Here is a 15,982-nt window from a genome sequence, read left to right as displayed (position 1 = left end):
TCAGTGCTATACAGATATAGCCGGGTATGCTATTTGAATGCACAAAAAGTAAACCTTCCAGGAAAAGTACAACATAGTTAAATTCCAATTTAATATATTACCAAACAGTATGCAAATTGTGTGATTAAAACCTTCCAAGCCTAATTAGTGGTTAAGAATGAACCAGGAGGGACTTCCCTGGTGGCACAGTGGTTGAGAATCCGCCTGCCAGTGCAGGGGACATGGGTTTGATCCCTGGTCCGGGAAAATCCCACCTGTGCTCTAGAGCCCATGAGCCACAACTACTGAGCCCACGTGTCACAACTACTGAAGCCCGCGGGCCTAGAGCCCGTGCTCCGCAACAAGAGTAGCCACCACAATGAGAAGCCTGCGCACCGCAACGAAGAGCAGCCCCCGCTCGCCGCAACCAGAGAAAAGCCCACGTGCAACAATGAGACCCAACGCTGCCAGAAGCAATAAATAAATAAAATAAATAAATTAAAAAAAAAAAAAGAATGAACCAAGAAGCAAAACTGCCTAGATGTGTGTCATTTAACTTCTCTATGCCTGCTTCCTCATCTGTAACATGGGGATAATAATGGCACCTACCACATTAAGTTGTCATCAGGATTAAATGATTTGAAATACGCTTGATACATCGTAAGCATTACAGGTGCTTGTCATTAGGGTAACAGTAATTTTAAAATAATCAATCCTACAGAAAAGCTTTTATTTACGCCTTAAAGTGCTAAAACTCTACAGTGACCTTCAATTGACCAGTGTAGCTGTGTAACAACATCACCATCTACCCATTTGCAGGCACAAACCTGAGGGCTGTCCATGATACATCCCTCTTTTTCCTTTCCCCTAAATTTAACCAATAACGAAGGTCTTAAATTTGTCTTCATTCAAAATCTGATACCATCCCTATTCTCATCACCACCATCTTATCTCACTTAAAGTGGTATCGAACTGGTCTCCCTTCTTGCCCCCTCCTCCAAACCAATCCTCAAGAGTAGCAACTGAATAATACGGTTAAATGTAAATGTGATTGGGCTTCCCTGGTGGCGCAGTGGTTGATAATCTGCCTGCTAATGCAGGGGACACGGGTTCCAGCCCTGGTCTGGGAAGATCCCACATGCCGCGGAGCAACTAGGCCCGTGAGTCACAATTACTGAGCCTGCGCGTCTGGAGCCTGTGCTCCGCAACAAGAGAGGCCACGACAGTGAGAGGCCCGCGCACCGCGATGAAGAGCGGCCTCCACTTGACGCAACTAGAGGAAGCCCTCGCACAGAAACGAAGACCCAACATAGCCAAAACTTTAAAAAAAATATATATATATATATATAAATGTAAATGTGATTAAGTTACTCTCCTTAAAATCACTGATACAGAGCATTAACAACTAAAATCCTACACGTGCCTCATAAAATCCTGTACTCACTGCCAAATCTCTCCTGCCCCATTTGGTGCTATTTTCCCCTGTGTAAACTACAAATAGACAAACTAACCTTTTTTCAGATCCTTATGCTATTAAGCTCTTTCTAGACTCTTATTTCACCCATGATATTCCTCTGCCTGGAATACTCTTTCCCATGTTGTTACCCTAATTAATTCCTTAAGTTTCAGTTTAAATGTCATTTTCTCAGGAATATCTTCCCCCAAGGTTCCTAACCAAATTTAGTCCTCCTACACTCTCCCAATCTTAATCCACCCATCATTTGACTATTTATGTAAGTACTTATTACATGTCTCCCCTCCTAGATTGCCAATCCTCTGCTTAAAACCCTCACTTAGTTCCCCACCATAACCAGAAAATAGAGGGAAAAAAAATCTTCTAAATTCCTTACCATAGCCTCCACAGTTCTGTGTGATCTGGCCCCTGCAATCCGGCCCTCTTGCTATTCCTTGAACAGGCCAAACCTGTTTCCCACCCCAGAATCTTTGTCCTGTGTTCTCCCCCGTCTGGAACGCTCTGTCCCTAGAAATTTACGTGGCTTGCTTCTCCATCATCTAGGTCTCAGTGCGAATGTTATCTCCTCCGTGTGGCTTTCCTCAACCACTCAGTCTAAATTACAGACCCCTCTCCATCACTTTAACAAAACAGGGTTTTTTCCACAGCCCTTTTCAGTATTTAAAATAACTTTTTTCATTTGTTTACATGTGTGCCTTATATCTCCCCCTCCATAGAAAACATGTGCCACAAAAATAAGGATCCCAATCACCCTACTGACCACTCTCTTAGAACACGCTTGGCACCTAGCAGGTGCTTAATAAATATTTCTTGAATGAATGAAATTTACATATTTTACTCAGGAGTTTTACACATGTCCCTACCTATTTTATAAGCAAATTTGACAATCACATAATTAGTTTGGGGAAATACTTCTAGCAACTCAAGAGTAGTATATTTATCACAAAATTACAATTAAAAGTATGAAGTTCTACCAAGTAACACATTTTAATTAAAAAGAACTCAAAATTAATAAGTGCTAAAGTATCGTAATGACCAAATTTGGAGATTGCTGATTTTGTTAAAACCAACAAGTAGTCTTATTCTTAATGTAAAGAAAGCATTAGTTGGTTTCTTAAAAATAAAAATAAAAACAAACCATTTGGCAGGAAATCTTTGTTACCCTAAAATTTCACCTAAATTAATTGACTACAGTGGCCAGTTTTCTTTTATTAGCACGAATAAAGATAGATATTGCAGATATACAGGCAGCATATTTGTCACTATTTCTAGTCAACAGACCTCTAAAGGGAAGTGTAGCGAATATGTTTCACAGGTATCATGGAGTACGACATGATTCAGCTACATTTACTCCCCCATCATAATTCCTCTACTAAATTTGGACTAACTACAGATAAAGTACTTCATTCTTCAAACACTGATATAGGCCACCATATAAAAGAGAATTATATACAAATTTCTTTAGAATACCTATAAATATTAATACTCTGTGTTCACCTACAATTAGAAGTCTTCTTAAATTTAGCATTACTTAAGATTTTAAACTGAAGTTAAAATCTATGTAGAGAATAGTGATTTTATCTCCACTCTTTAATGCCAAGAGATTGCTGGGAAAAGATTTCAGCCCTCCAATAGATTTTCCTAATTCACTGTTCCAAGTCAGTTCTCCCCGACGTAGATCTTTCAGGGTCAAAGCTGAAAGACACCTACAGACAATCAACTGTTTCTCAAATATTTCTCCATACCTTAACACTAAGCATACCTAACCTATTTACCACAAGGCCTACAAAAATACACTGTCTTAGTAAAAAAGTGGGGAAAGAGAGATGACTAGGTGGAACACAAGAGGATTTTTAGGGCCATGAAACTATTCTCTACGAAGCTAATGGTAGAGCTATATCATCATACATCTGTCAAAACCCATAGAATATACAACCCCCAAAGTGAACCCTAATGTAAACTACGGACTTTGGGTGATAATCATGTGTCAATGAAAGTTCACTGATTGTGACAAGTGTACCACTCTGGTGAGGGACGCTGATAGGGCGAGAGGCTGCACGTGTGTGAGGACCGGGGGTGGGAGGTCAGGGGTTGGGGGGTGCGCATGCGTGTGGCCAGACTCTACTTTGTGCTCAATTTTGCTGTGAACCTAAAACTGCTCTAAAAAATAAAAGTCTATTAAAATAAAAAGACACCTGTCTTTTTTTATTGCTATTTAATCATACTTTACCTTAAATTTGCCAAATTCATACATTCAGCACATATTCCAATAGGAAAATTTACACTTCAGGACTGACCTAGGTACATTTGCAAACTTCAATCTTAATCATAAACTACGACAATAAAAAGGTGCTACAAATCTGCATTACAATGTTCCTAACATTAGATTACATCAACCGAAAACTAAACTTGTAGGAAGAGAAACAAGTAAAAAGTATTTCATTTTTCAAAAGCAGTGAAAGTATATTTTAAGTTATTATTCACATTCCAAATAAAAACTTGTAACAAATTTTTATGGAGAGTAGCCTGGACTCAGTGCACTCAGTCTATCTATAAAAATTAGCTATTCAACAAAAGCAAAGTGATATTTCGATGTCTGGTACTTGGACCTCAACATTTATACTCCATAACAAAATGAAAATAGTATCTAAGTATTCAAAAGTTTAATCCAGCACATTTTTTAAAATTTATTTATTTTTATTTATTTATGGCTGTGTTGGGTCTTCGTTTCTGTGCGAGGGCTTTCTCTAGTTGTGGCAAGCGGGGGCCACTCTTCATCGCGGGGCACGGGCCTCTCACCATCGCGGCCTCTCTTGTTGAGGAGCACAGGCTCCAGACGCGCAGGCTCAGTAATCATAGCTCACGGGCCCAGTTGCTCCGCGGCATGTGGGATCTTCCCAGACCAGGGCTACGAACCCGTGTCCCCTGCATTGGCAGGCAGATTCTCAACCACTGCGCCACCAGGGAAGCCCCCAGCACATATTTTAAAAAGCCTTAAAAAGGTTATACCATGGTAAACCTATTTGTAGATATTTATTATAAGAAACAAAGATGCTAACACAGATATATAAGTTGGTTTATCAGTGTTATTTATGGTAGTGAAAATTAACGTTAAATGTTTTTTTTAATATTTATTTATTTATTTATTTATTTATTTATTTATTTATTTGGCTGCGCCGGGTCTCAGTTGTGGCATGTGGGATCTTCATTGCAGCATGTGGGATCTTTTTTTTTTAGCTGTAGCATGCAGGATCTAGTTCCCTGACCAGGAATAGAACCCAGGCCCCCTGCATTGGGAGTGCGGAGTCTTAATCACTGGACCACCTGGGAAGTCCCTAATGTTAAACGTCTTAAAACTGGAAATTGGCCTATTTTTTTTTTTAATAAATTTATTTATTTTTGGCTGCGTTGGGTCTTCGTTGCTGTGCCTGAGCTTTCCTTAGTTGCAGCAAGTGGGGGCTACTCTTCATTGTGGCACATGGGCCTCTCACTGCGGTGGCTTCTCGTTGCAGAGCATGGGCTCTAGGTGCGCGGGCTTCAGTAGTTGTGGTCCACGGGCTCAGTAGTTGTGACACTCGGGCTCTAGAGCGCAGGCTCCGTAGTTGTGGCGCACGGGCTTAGTTGCTCCGCGGCATGAGGGATCTTCCCGGAGCAAGGCTCAAACCCGTGTCCCCTGCATTAGCAGGCGGATTCTTAACCACTGCACCACCAGGGAAGTCCCGGCCTAATATCTTAACTACATGTTGACATATTATGCAGCTTTAAACCACATACACACATTTTAAAAAAATCAAAGATAGTCTTCAAATCAGTATAAAATAAGTGGGGAAAAGGCAAATCACAAAGTAGTACAAATCTTCCCCAATTCTGTTTTGCCTTGTTTTTAAAAACACAGGGACACTTACTTGGGAGTTGCAGGGGAGAGAGAAACAACATTTGAGGCTTCTTCTTCCAGTCATTAGAGTAACTGCTACCAGACTGGCCCTCTGCCACAAACTATAAATCTAAACAAAATATATGAGGCACCTTTTTTCAAGCACTGGACAACAAGCAGAAAAGAGTAATCCTCGAGAAAAGGCCACACACACACACCCCTCCCATCCACTGCCACACTCTGCTAAGAACAATTTCCTAAACACAGCGTGGGGAACCAAAGCACAAGCAAAGATCTGAGTTCAGGACTACTAAAAGCAGTTGGAAGCTGTGCAGCAGGACGGAGAAAAAGGAACTATGCAGAGGTAGAGCCCAGAAGTCCTTGGCCAAGGGTGATAAGCTTCACAGGTGCAGGGGAACACACTATGCAAGGCTTACCAAAAAGCAGCAACTACAGGGTTGTAAGAAGAACAGAGATACCAGAAGTCAAACAGTACTGGGACACTGTGGCATTTTGGCCCAGCCATGATGAACAGATGAACACTTCAGGCATCAAGCTGAAACACCAGAAAGGCCACATCTTCGAATCAAAGACCCTGTTCTAGAGTAAGGCCTACTGAAGATACACCCAAACAAAGCCTAATACTAAGACTTGAAAAGAGGGGAGACAGTTTGGAGATTTAGTCACCCTCAAGTTAGGAGGATTGCCTCTAAGCTTTCCACAGATCTACACTAAAAAGTACAAAGCCAAGCCTCCAAAAGCTCAAGAGCAATTAGTAACTGAACTGCAAGTAACAACAAAAACTAGATAACAGAATCCAGAATCTCCACAATGTGTAACGTAAAGTATATGATCAGAAATTATTAGAAATGCAAAGAAAGAAGAAAATGTGGCCCACAGTCAAGAAAAAAAAGCAGTTGATAGAAAGCAATCCTGGGACTTCCCTGGTGGTGCAGTCGTTAAGAATCCGCCTGCCAACGCAGGGGACAAGGGTTCAATCCCTGATCTGGGAAGATCCCACATGCTGCGGAGCAACTAAGCCCGTGCACCACAACTACTGAGCCTGAGCTCTAGAGCCTGCGAGCCACAACTACTGAGCCCGAGCTCTAGAGCCTGTGAGCCACAACTACTGAGCCTGCGTGCCTAGAGCTCGTGCTCCACAACAAGAGAAGCCACCTCAGTGAGAAGCCCGCGCACTGCAACAAAGAGTTGCCCCCATTCACCGCAACTAGAGAAAAGCCCGAGCACAGCAACAAAGACACAACACAGCCATAAATAAATATATAAATAGATAGATAGATACATAAATAAATAAATGCAATCCTGCAATGGCCCAGATGTTCAACTTAGCAGATAAAAGCTTTCAAGAAGACATTGTAAATATGTTCAAGGATTTAAAGGAAAATAAGTTCTTAATAAGTGAATACTTAGGGAGTCTCAGCCAATAAATAGGCTATTAAAAAACAAATGAATATTCTAGAACTGATAAGTACAATAATTAAAATGAAATATTCACTGAATAGACTTAACAGCAGATTGCAAACAGCAGAACAAAGGGTCAGTGAACTTGAAATCAGACCAAAGTTCTCTAATTCAAAGAAGAAAAAGAAAAAAGAATGAAGAAAAACTAACGGAGTCTCAGGGACCTGTAGAGCTACATCCAATATGCAGTTAGAGTCCCAGAAGGAGAACAAAGAGAAAAAACATTGAAAAAATATTTGAAGATATAATAGTCAAAATGTTACTAAATTTGGTGACAGAGACTTACAGATCCAAGAAGCTCAGCAAACCTCAAGTAGGGTAAACACAAAGAAAACCACATCAGTCAGACTGCTAAAAACCAAAGGGAAAGGGAAAATTTTTAAAGAAGCGGTGTGGTGGGGACTTCCCTGGTGGCGCAGTGGTTAAGAATCCGCCTGCCAATGCGGAGACATGGGTTCAAGCCCTGGTCTGGGAAGATCCCACATGCCGCGGAGCAACTAAGCCCGTGCACAACTATTGAGGCTGCACTCTAGAGCCCGCGAGCCACAACTACTGAGCCCACGTGCTGCAACTACTGAAGCCCGCGCACCTAGAGCCTGTGCTCCACAACAAGAGAAGCCACCGCAATGAGAAGCCTGCACACCACAACGAAGAGTAGCCCCCACTCGCTGCAACTAGAGAAAGCTCAGGCACAGCAACAAAGATCCAATGCAGCCAAAAATAAATAAATAAATTTATATAAAAAAAAAAGAGTGGTGTGGTGGAGCGAATAATTCAAATGACTGCTTCTCATCAGAAGCAATGGAAGCCAGAAGACAATAAAATGATATCCTTAGAGTGCTTAAAGAAAAAAAAGAATGTCAACTCAGACTTGTATATTCAGTGAAAGTATTATTGAAAAATAAAAGCAAATAAAGACAATGAGCAAAAGAGCTAAGCAAATTTGTCACCAGCAGATGTGCACTACATGAGATGCTAAATGATTCTTCAGGCTCAAAAGAAATGATACCAAATGGAAAGCCTCTTCATTCCCTCCTATAGTATCCAAAGCAGTAAATAAATGGGTACAAAAATAAAAGACTGGTTGTTTCCCCCAAGTAATTTCCTTAAAAGATAACTGATCATTTAGAAGAAAAATAATAGACTGTAAGGTGGGGTTTTAAAAATTAAGACAAATGTTGTGGGGACAAATAATTAAATTCATTCTAAGGTTATTATGATTTTGAAGGGGAAACTGGTAAAAACACTGATTCTAAATGGACTTTGATACATTAAAGATGCATATTGTTAGCTATAGAGCAATGACGAAAAAAATAAAGAGGTATAGCTAAATAAGCCAGTGAGGAACCAAAATGAAATATTAAAAAATATCCAATTAAACCAAAGAAAAAACAAGACAAAATGAACAAATGGAAAAGAAATAGGAAGATGACAAACTTAAACCCAACTAAATCAATGACTAAATTAAATGTAAATATACTAAACATTCAAAAAAGACAGAGATTGTCAGACTGGATAATAGAAGCAAAACTATATACTGTGTATAGTAGGGGCACTTTTAATATAAAGAGACAGAGATAGGTTGAAAGTAAAAGGTAGGAAAAAAGATACACATGCAAATAACCATAGGAAAAATGGTGCTGCTATATGAATGTTAAAGTAGACTTCAAGAGTAAAAGTATTTTTAGATAGAAAATGGGTCAACATCAGAAAAACATAAAAACCCTAAATAAGAGATTTAAAATACATGAAGCAAAAATTTAGACAATTAAAGAGAAAAATAGACAAATGCATAATCACACTTGGAGATATTAACAACCTTCTCTAAATAACTGCTATAAGGAGACAAAAAATTACCACTAAGACTATAGAACATGGGGACAGACACCAAAAACAACGGGAACTACGAACCTGCAGCCTGTACTGAGCCAAACACAGTAAGTTAAGCAAAATGAGAAGACAGAAAAACACACAGCAGATGAAGGAGCAAGGTAAAAACCCACCAGACCTAATAAATGAAGAGGAAATAGGCAGTCTACCTGAAAAAGAATTCAGAATAATGATAGTAAAGATGATCCAAAATCTTGGAAATAGAGAAAATACAAGAAACGTTTAACAAGGACCTAGAAGAACTAAGGAGCAAACAAACAATGATGAACACCACAATAAATGAAATTAAAAATTCTCTAGAAAGGATCAATAGCAGAATAACTGAGGCAGAAGAACGGATAAGTGACCTGGAAGATAAAATAGTGGAAATAAGTACTGCAGAGCAGAATAAAGAAAAAAGAATGAAAAGAACTGAGGACAGTCTCAGAGACCTCTGGGACATTAAACACACCAACATTCGAATTATAGGGGTCCCAGAAGAAGAAGAGAAAAACAAAGGGACTGAGAAAACATTTGAAGAGATTATAGTTGAAAACTTCCCTAATATGGGAAAGGAAATAGTCAGTCAAGTCCAGGAAGCACAAAGAGTCCCATACAGGATAAATCCAAGGATAAACGAGCCAAGACACATATTAATCAAACTATCAAAAATTAAATTCAAAGAAAACATATTAAAAGCAGCAAGGGAAAAACAATAAATAACACACAAGGGAATCCCCATAAGGTTAACAGCTGATCTTTCAGCAGAAACTCTGCAAGCCAGAAGGGAGTGGCAGGACATATTTAAAGTGATGAAGGAGAAAAACCTACAACCAAGATTACTCTACCCAGCAAGGATCTCATTCAGGTTTGATGGAGAAATTAAAACCTTTACAGACAAGCAAAAGCTGAGAGAGTTCAGCACCACCAAACCAGCTTTACAACAAATGCTAAAGGAACTTCTCTAGGCAGGAAACACAAGAGAAGGAAAAGACCTACAATAAGAAACCCAAAACAATTAAGAAAATGGGAATAGGAACATACATATAGATAATTACCTTAAATGTAAATGGATTAAATGCTCCCACCAAAAGACACAGACTCGCTGAATGGATACAAAAACAAGACCCGTATATACACTGTCTACAAGAGACCCATTTCAGACCTAGGGACACATACAGACTGAAAGTGAGGGGATGGAAAAAGATATTCCATGCAAATGGAAATCAGAAGAAAGCTGGAGTAGCAATTCTCATATCAGACAAAATAGACTTTAAAATAAAGACTATTACAAGAGACAAAGAAGGACACTATATAATGATCAAGGGATCGATCCAAGAGGAAGGTATAACAATTGTAAATATTTATGCACCCAACATAGGAGCACCTCAATACATAAGGCAAATACTAACAGCCATAAAAGGGGAAATCGACAGTAACACAATCATAGTAGGGGACTTTAACACCCCACTTTCACCAATGGACAGATCATCCAAAATGAAAATAAATAAGGAAACACAAGCTTTAAATGATACGTTAAACAAGATGGACTTAATTGATATTTATAGGACATTCCATCCAAAAACAACAGAATACACATTCTTCTCAAGTGCTCATGGAACATTCTCCAGGATAGATCATATCTTGGGTCACAAATCAAGCCTTGGTAAATTTAAGAAAATTGAAATCATATCAAGTATCTTTTCCGACCACAATGCTATGAGACTAGATACCAATTACAGGAAAAGATCTGTAAAAACTACAAACACATGAAGGCTAAACAATACACTACTTAATAACCAAGTGATCACTGAAGAAATCAGAGGAAATCAAAAAATACCTAGAAACAAATGACAGTGGAGACATGACGACCCAAAACCTATGGGATGCAGCAAAAGGAGTTCTAAGAGGGAAGTTTATAGCAATACAATCCTACCTTAAGAAACAGGAAACATCTCAAATGAACAACCTAACCTTGCACCTAAAGCAATTAGAGAAAGAAGAACAAAAAAACCCCAAAGTTAGCAAAAGGAAAGAAATCATAAAGATCAGATCAGAAATAAATGAAAAAGAAATGAAGGAAACGATAGCAAAGATCAACAAAACTAAAAGCTGGTTCTTTGAGAAGATAAGCAAAATTGATAAACCATTAGCCAGACTCAACAAGAAAAAAAGGGAGAAGACTCAAATCAACAGAATTAGAAATGAAAAAGGAGAAGTAACAACTCACACTGCAGAAATACAAAGGATCATGAGAGATTACTACAAGCAACTCTATGCCAATAAATTGGACAACCTGGAAGAAATGGACAAATTCTTAGAAATGCACAACCTGCCGAGACTGAACCAGAAAATATGAACAATCACAAGCACTGAAATTGAAACTGTGATTAAAAATCTTCCAACAAACAAAAGCCCAGGACCAGATGGCTTCACAGGCGAATTCTATCAAACATTTAGAGAAGAGCCAACACCTATCCTTCTCAAACTCTTCCAAAATATTGCAGAGGGAGGAACATTCCCAAACTCATTCTACGAGGCCACCATCACCCTGATACCAAAACCAGACAAAGATGTCACAAAGTAAGAAAACTACAGGCCAATATCACTGATGAACATAGATGCAAAAATCCTCAACAAAATACTAGCAAACAGAATCCAACAGCACATTAAAAGGATCATACACCACGATCAAGTGGGGTTTATTCCAGGAATGCAAGGATTCTTCAATATATGCAAATCAATCAATATGATACACCACATTAACAAATTGAAGGAGAAAAACCATATGATCATCTCAATCGATGCAGAGAAAGCTTTTGACAAAATTCAACACCCATTTATGATAAAAACCCTGCAGAAAGTAGGCATAGAGGGAACTTTCCTCAACATAATAAAGGCCATATATGACAAACCCACAGCCAACATCGTCCTCAATGGTGAAAAACTGAAACCATTTCCACTAAGATCAGGAACAAGACAAGGTTGCTCACTCTCACCACTATTATTCAACATAGTTTTGGAAGTTTTAGCCACAGCAATCAGAGAAGAAAAAGAAATAAAAGGAATACAAATTGGAAAAGAAGAAGTAAAGCTGTCACTGTTTACAGATGACATGACACTATACATAGAGAATCCTAAAGATGCCACCAGAAAACTACTAGAGCTAATCAATGAATTTGGTAAAGTAGCAGGATACAAAATTAATACACAGAAATCTCTGGCATTCCTATACACTAATGATGAAAACTCTGAAAGTGAAATTAAGAAAACACTCCCATTTACCATTGCAACAAAAAGAATAAAATATCTAGGAATAAACCTACCTAAGGAGACAAAAGACCTGTATGCAAAAAATTATAAGACACTGATGAAAGAAATTAAAGATGATACAAATAGACGGAGAGATATACCATGTTCTTGGATTGGAAGAATCAACACTGTGAAAATGACTCTACTACCCAAAGCAATCTACAGATTCAATGCAATTCCTATCAAACTACCACTGGCATTTTTCACAGAACTAGAACAAAAAGTTTCACAATTTGTATGGAAACACAAAAGACCCCGAATAGCCAAAGCAATCTTGAGAACGAAAAATGGAGCTGGAGGAATCAGGCTCCCAGACTTCAGACTATACTACAAAGCTACAGTAATCAAGACAATATGGTACTGGCACAAAAACAGAAATATAGATCAATAAAATAGGATAGAAAGCCCAGAGATAAACCCACACACATATGGTCACCTTAACTTTGATAAAGGAGGCAAGAATATACAATGGAGAAAAGACAGCCTCTTCAATAAGTGGTGCTGGGAAAACTGGACAGGTACATGTAAAAGTATGAAATTAGAACACTCCCTAACACCATACACAAAAATAAACTCAAAATGGATTAAAGACCTAAATGTAAGGCCAGACACTATCAAACTCTTAGAGGAAAACATCGGCAGAACACTCTATGACATAAATCACAGCAAGATCCTTTTTGACCCACCTCCTAGAGAAATGGAAATAAAAACAAAAATAAACAAATGGGACCTATTGAAACTTAAAAGCTTTTGCACAGCAAAGGAAACCATAAACAAGACCAAAAGACAACCCTCAGAATGGGAGAAAATATTTGCAAATGAAGCAACTGACAAATGATTAATCTCCAAAATTTACAAGCAGCTCATGCAGCTCAATATCAAAAAAACAAACAATCTAGTCCAAAAATGGGCAGAAGACCTAAATAGACATTTCTCCAAAGAAGATATACAGATGGCCAAGAAACATATGAAAGAATGCTCAACATCATTAATCATTAGAGAAATGCAAGTCAAAACTACAATGAGATATCAACTCACACCGGTCAGAATGGCCATCATCAAAAAATCTAGAAACAATAAATGCTGGAGAGGGTGTGGAGAAAAGGGAACACTCTTGCACTGTTGGTGGGAATGTAAATTGATACAGCCACTATGGAGAACAGTATGGAGGTTCCTTAAAAAACTACAAATATGGCTTCCCTGGTGGCGCAGTGGTTGAGAATCTGCCTGTTAATGCAGGGGACATGGGTTCGAGCCCTGGTCTGGGAAGATCCCACATGCCACGGAGCAACTAGGCCCGTGAACCACAACTACTGAGCCTGCACGTCTGGAGCCTGTGCTCCCCAACAAGAGAGGTCACGATAGTGAGAGGCCCGCACACCGCGATGAAGAAGTGGCCCCCGCTTGCCACAACTAGAGAAAGCCCTAGCACAGAAACTAAGACCCAACATAGCAATCAATCAATAAATCTTTAAAAAAGTAACATTAAAAAAAAAAAAAACAACTAAAAATAGAACTACCATATGACCCATATATCCCACTACTGGGCATATACCCTGAGAAAACCATAATTCAAAAAGAGTCATGTACCAAAATGTTCATTGCAGCTCTATTGACAGTAGCCAGGACATGGAAGCAACCTAAGTGTCCATCAACAGATGAACGGATAAAGAAGATGTGGCACATATACACAATGGAATATTACTCAGCCATAAAAAGAAACGAAATTGAGTTATTTGTAGTGAGGTGGATGGACCTAGAGTCTGTCATACCGAGTGAAGTAAGTCAGAAAGAGAAAAACAAACAAATACTGTATGCTAACACATATATATGGAATCTAAGAAAAATTTTAAAAAGGTCATGAAGAACCTAGGGGCAAGACGGGAATAAAGACACAGACCTACTAGAGAATGGACTTGAGGATATGGGGAGGGTGAAGGGTAAGCTGTGACAAAGTGAGAGAGTGGCATGGACATATATACACTACCAAACGTAAAACAGCTAGCTAGTGGGAAGCAGCCGCATAGCACAGGGAGATCAGCTCAGTGCTTTGTGACCACCTAGAGGGGTGGGATAGGGAGGGTGGGAGGGAGGGAGACGCAAGAGGGAAGAGATATGGGAACATATGTATATGTATAACTGATTCACTTTGTTATAAAGCAGAAACTAACACACCATTGTAAAGCAATTATACTCAAATAAAGTTGTTAAAAAAAAAAAGACTATAGAACAGATAGCCCTGTCCACATGGTAGATGAGCCACGTGTAATTTTTAGTTTTCTTTAGTCATATTAAAAAGTAAAAAGAAGAAAACAATTTTAATATTACTTTATTAACCCAATATACCCAACATACTCTTATTTGGACTCAAAATCAATATTTTAACATTAAGATATTTACATTCTTCTTTCATACTGTCTTTGAAATCTACTGTGTATTTACACTTACAGCACCTTTCAATTCAGACACTAAATGCTTATCAAAAACACATGATCACTTAGATTTCATAAAATTTACAACTGAAGAGGTAGATTCACATACACAAGTTGTTCCCAACACACTTAAAGTTTTCCAATAACTGAATCAAACACCTAAAAATCATTTTCCATTGATATGTACATCCATACTGACAAAATTACTTGTTTTTAAAATATAAACTAAAATTAAATTTAAAATTCATTTCTTAATCACAGTACCCATTTTGCTTTTTTTTTCCCCTTTAAATTTATTTATTTATTTATTTATTTATTTTTGGCTGCATCGGGTCTTCGTTGCTGCGCACGGGCTTGTTGTGGCGAGCGGGGCCTACTCTTCATTGCGGTGCGTGGGCTTCTCACTGCAGTGGCTTCTCTTGCTGCGGAGCACGGGCTCTAGGCACACCGGCTTCAGTAGTTATGGCGCACGGGCTTAGCTGCTCCGTGGCATGTGGGATCTTCCTGGACCAGGGATCGAACCTGTGTCCCCTGCATTGGCGGATGGATTCTTAACCACTGCGCCACCAGGGAAGTCCCCATTTTGCTTTAACATGCATATAATTGACCGAGGCTGACCATTTTTCCATGCCTAATGTTTGTTTCCTCTTGTATGAACTGTCTATTCATAATCTAGGCAGCTTTAAGAAAACAAAGAGTGTAAATTACAACCCAGAAGTCCCTTTAATTCTATAGTAGCAAATTATTAAATGCTTAAACAGTGTATTTTGCAGATAGTTTTCAAAAAAAATGATGTGCTGCTTGCATATTTTAGAGTACAGTGGGGTACCTTGTATACAATACATAATTAATGTTGGAAACTAATCAGAAAGGTTTATAGTTCCTATATATTTGCTTACATAATATATCTATGATTTACTTCTTACAGAATGCTCAGTCAGGAACATTTTGCTTCAGTTTAACATTATAAAGCAAATTGTGTTTTTCCCATAGGAATAATGTGGTTCCCTCAACTGAAGGGGGGTAAAAAGCTGGAACTGCCTATAAACACACAACAGATAGCAAAACTGGTTAAAGCCCCATCGCTGCCTCTCTTATAAGCACAAACAGGCAAAGCCTCAAATTGAAATGGCTTTACTTTCAATAACCCTACCCGGCTTTCATGACCTTTATTACAATTAAGATTCCCACAATAAAGGTCAAAATTCAAATTTATAACTATAAACACTATGACCAACTCGAAATTAAGGATCATTGGCTAATGAACTGACGTTAATAATCCAGCAAAAAAATCTGGAGTCAGTGCTTAGCACAAAAAAATGTACTCTGCTCTCTACTTTTTTTATATTTTCTTCAAATTTTGGAACTTTTTTCCTTTAACTAAGACCTCAAAAAAAAAAAGTATATCATCAAAAGTCAAAAAAAATTTTAAGTAAAAAAATTATCACTCTAGAAATAAAGCATGGCATTTTAAATCTACAGAAGTGAGGAATAAAAGAGTACGAGTTATATTCCAGGTTCAAACTATCATGTTCAACAAAGTACAGTTGTGAAAGACAA

General features: G+C 38.4%; 1 protein-coding gene and 2 long non-coding RNA genes across 6 annotated transcripts in view; 1 reads left to right on the top strand and 2 right to left on the bottom strand.

The window, feature by feature from the left end:
* The window catches only part of LOC309611538, a 106,379-nt gene extending 95,681 nt beyond the window's left edge, over positions 1-10,698 (top strand). Inside the window, exon 2 of the long non-coding RNA XR_014234581.1 lies at positions 7,561-10,698. This is a non-coding gene — a long non-coding RNA (uncharacterized lncRNA). The remainder of the gene's footprint in view (positions 1-7,560) is intronic.
* Positions 1-15,982, bottom strand: part of ATL2 (atlastin GTPase 2) — a 68,657-nt gene that overhangs the window by 34,847 nt on the left and 17,828 nt on the right. The window lies entirely within an intron of this gene.
* Positions 2,668-7,573, bottom strand: LOC309611537. The gene is made up of 2 exons (XR_014234580.1): positions 7,338-7,573; positions 2,668-6,397 (listed from the first exon to the last, which is right to left on the bottom strand). It is a non-coding gene; the product is annotated as an uncharacterized lncRNA (long non-coding RNA).

Source organism: Balaenoptera borealis (genome assembly GCF_965194805.1).
Source record: "Balaenoptera borealis genome assembly, chromosome: 15".
Taxonomy (NCBI): domain Eukaryota; kingdom Metazoa; phylum Chordata; class Mammalia; order Artiodactyla; family Balaenopteridae; genus Balaenoptera; species Balaenoptera borealis.
This window is presented reverse-complemented; position numbering and strand designations above follow the sequence as displayed.